We start from the raw sequence: 3,934 nt of genomic DNA on the forward strand, positions 1-3,934 counted from the left end.
TAACAAAATCTAGGAAAAAAGTCTCTGCAAAAATGCCAGAGAAGTCATTTGAATGTCTGACCGAGTCTCGCTGCCACACTCCCCTCCTCTCACTTACCAGGACTTGGTTATGGAACTGAGGAAGCACGGGGAGATAACGCTGTTTCTGGCCTTCATGTCCATCTGTGCTCTGCTCCTTTTGGCCTGGGGGATAACACACACTCACCTGAGCGATTCCAGAATATTCCTGAGGTGGATCCTCTACTCTCCATCCCTGTGGAGAGAATAAGACATCGCCAGTGCGTGCACCCGCTCTGGGTACAGAAACAGCGTTTGGTTTTGCAGATAAAAGTTAATGCCTCACAGTGCAAATGGATTCTCTTTCTTCCTTTCTTTCAAGCATTTAACTCTTTTTGTATTGAACTGATGTGAAATTACATGAGCTTGGATAATGTAAATAATGCATGAGATTTAGGACAAACACATGAAAGGAGCTTATTTTTCATGTCAAACAATTCTTTATTTTTTATGGTACAAATTAAAAGTGACAGATCTGAAGCTGTTAAGAAATACACAAAGTGCAGCTTTACTGACCATACAGATATTGCTCTAGATTAAGTACAGTTTTTGTCAGTTTTTTTTTTTTTTATTTTTTTTTCATGTTAAGCAACCTGTGCAGATAAATCAGCTTTGGTTTCAAAGTCAGAGTAGTAAGGAGCTTCTAAATATCCAGTTTTTCTTGGTCACAAGTCCACCATCTCGACTCCTTTTGCATTTATTTGTATTTTTTTAACACAATACAGTCCATTTTGTACTGCCATCTTTCCTGCTGCATGCTCCATGCATGGAAAAACAGATCTCTTTGCAGTGCTTCATAAGTGACCCTGGTGACCATTCTGTAGTTCATAGCACATAAGACAAAAATAATAATAATAATAATAATAATAATAATATTAAATAATATTAAATAATATCACTTTTTAACAATAAATAAACAAATGTGCCCCACATAATCTCAAGTTGGAAACAAGCAAACCACGTGACGAAAAGCTCATTACAAAATGTTTTCCAAACAGATTTTACAGTCAAACATTGACATGGAAATCAATTTCCTCTCTTATCTTCTTATTTGGATGTTGGTCAATAACTGGGTACAAGTAGAGTGCTGAGGTAAAACACTGATGAACAGTTTTATTTTTGTATTTTTTTTTTTTTTAAATAGTAACAGTTTAGTATTGCAAGATTGTCAGCAACATTTAGCCATATCTATACAATGTGCATATACCTACATACATTGAGCTTTGGTCCAGCATTGAGAAGACGAGCAAAGGCATTTTACATATTTCTTTTTGGTTATAGCTTGAGTTCTTTGATACGCCTCTACTTGTTCCTTCCTAGCTCCTTTTTGCTTCCTTGTTCTCTCTTTTTATTTTTTTTTTCTTTTCTTTTATTTTCTTTTTTGGCTTTTTTTTTTTTTTTTTTTTTTTTTTTTTTTTTTTTTTTTTTTTTTTTTTTTTTTTTTTTTTTTTTTTTTTTTTTTTTCTTTTTCAGTAGTAACATAAAGAAATTGGAACCATTTGAATGCATTTGATTTCTTCAACTGTCCAAAATAGCTTTTTAGTGAAAACGTAAAAAGACAAAATCAGAACAGTAAGTGAACCCTTTGTTCATTGTTCAAATAATATTTATACATATATTAAAAAAAAATTCAATGATCAATAAGTTGGAAAACCATTAAACCATCCCATATGACTGAAGAGACTTTTGTTTCATTTGCTGGTAGCAATCTATCCTTTAGTCACATGCAAAATTAAAAGGTATTCAAATGTTATCAGTACAAGAAAATTGTTTACAAATGGAAATGAGAAATGTTGCTAGTAACAAAATAAAACAAAATATTTATGGCCTCCCAAAGATATATGACTCACACATAATTTATCTTCCTAAGAATCTGTTCAGGCACCATTTATGCCTCATTGCAAATATTTGTTTATAGAAAAATTAATATAAGAAGCATTACAACACTTTATAAATAATTTACAAAACATAATACAAAATTAGAAAACTGTAAAAAAAATCACTGCACATGAATGGTTTTAAGACTCTGGGATGAACATTATTTTTTCTTCCAAGCTGGCAATTTATATTTATTTTACATTTTCACTGTCCTAGTTTTATCCTTCTGATATGTACTTTGGAACAGAAAAGAGCTTATGTAACTGCTGCCAGCATATTTTTAAACATTTAGTATCTTTCATACACTGTTTAGTTAACTTTTTTTCTTGAGGGATTTTTTTCTTCACAGAATTTAGAGCAGTCCCCGGGAGAATTGGAAATTTCATTTTTAGGCAAAGAATGGTTGATGGTTTTGTTCCCAGGCTGTCGATGGGGATGGAGCGGGGGAGGGTATGGTCTTAAGGGTGACTGAACAGGTAATCGTGTATGTGGCATTAATGACTGGGCAATTAGGAGTGTACTGAAGACATGGGTAGGGTTTCAGGAGCATTTGCTTCCAAATACGATCCGTTCCTCCCTGCTTCCCTGTTGGCTTCTAGTTGGTAGTCTGATTGTTATGTAAATTGACCAGTGGCCACAAATTTAGGGCTGTTTTATATAGATAACAGAGATATTTCTGTGGATATAGGTATGTTTGGAGACAGAGGGCAGAAAAAAAAACAACACTCAGAGGGGCAGATGTAGCCATGAGACTGTCTTCACTTTACATGCTCAGCTTGGGTAAAGCATCTTCTTTGTCCCTCGCAATTTGCCTGTGGTTACTGAGGTGTTTTTTTTCCCCCAGCAGTTATTTATATATCAACAGCTGAAAAAGAGTCAATAACAATCCTCACTCTCCTCATCATAAAAGCAATACTGGAAATATCCTTAAACACACCCTGCCGAAGCTTAAAGCCTAAAATGCATTTGCTGGATGTGAGCCCATCCTGGAGGACTGGATTGTCAGTGCTCTCCAGCCCTGACCTTTGAGAGTGCTCACATTTAGAAGCAGTTTCTGGCCCAGATGATGGTTCTCTGAAACCTTAAAACTCTCCCAGCCATGTAGCAAATGCCACACTCTACAAGGCAAATCCCATTAATAAAATAGCGAGGGCCAGATTCAAAGTCTATTGACATCAATGAAAGTCTGTTTCTTTCACTAAGTTTTGGAGTTCTTGAGTTCTGGGAAACTCTGGTAATAAAAGAGGTGTTATTTGAAGACTCTAGCACTTCAGGAACTTACTTCCACATCCTGAGTAGACCAGCATCCTGGGTAAACCAGGATCCAGTATAGCCATCCTAAGGTCAAGGACTGCAATCAGGAGTTATACTAGCAGAATTTTACCATTTCTACAGTGAGCTGAACCAAATCCCTGATATTTTCTTTTGGGAAGACCTGATCAAGATGCAGCTTTCACCCTAACAGGGCTGAACCCCAAAGGCTGGAGCAGAACTCAACCAAAGATGAAAACTGCAGACAACCCTCACGGGTCAGCCCATACCCCATCAAGAACCTGCAACACTTTTCTCTCGCCCTAAGCCTTGGTATACTTTTAGGTCCAATGACCACAGTATTTTAGTGATGTTTGTCCAGTCAGAAAGGAAGCCACAAAGGTAAACTGTCTTTAAAGGAAAATCAGTTCACCTTCATATTGCAGGTGAGCCACCTTACATTGCCAAGGGATATTCACTGGGTTTCTGTACATCCCAGTTGCTTAGGCTAGCCAGTGGTGTCAGCAAACACATCATCCTACTGAAGAAGTCAACAGGGCAGGCACCAATAAATATCAGGATAACCCCCAAAAAAAGGCAAAAGGAACAAAGCACTACCATTGAAACAGTCCATAGTGATCTAATGATCAAAACCTCCTTGCCTCTTCTCGGTCTGCCAATTTGTTTTCGTCAGAATCTCAAGAAATTTCTTTGGCTAGCAGACTTTGGAGAGAAATTGCTTCAAATG

The 3,934-nt window shown here is 36.6% G+C and overlaps 1 protein-coding gene across 1 annotated transcript in view; it reads right to left on the reverse strand.

The window, feature by feature from the left end:
- Positions 1–2,369: 2,369 nt before the first annotated feature.
- The window catches only part of POU6F2 (POU class 6 homeobox 2), a 294,805-nt gene continuing 293,240 nt past the window's right edge, over positions 2,370–3,934 (reverse strand). The window contains exon 10 of the mRNA XM_027900608.1: positions 2,370–3,934. This exon is cut by the window's right edge and continues 1,626 nt beyond it. The gene's annotated coding sequence lies outside the window, so the exon portion shown is untranslated.

This window comes from Empidonax traillii, unplaced genomic scaffold (assembly GCF_003031625.1).
Source record: "Empidonax traillii isolate 1590-97213 ecotype Southwest subspecies unplaced genomic scaffold, ASM303162v1 scaffold741:size898883, whole genome shotgun sequence".
Taxonomy (NCBI): Eukaryota; Metazoa; Chordata; class Aves; order Passeriformes; family Tyrannidae; genus Empidonax; species Empidonax traillii.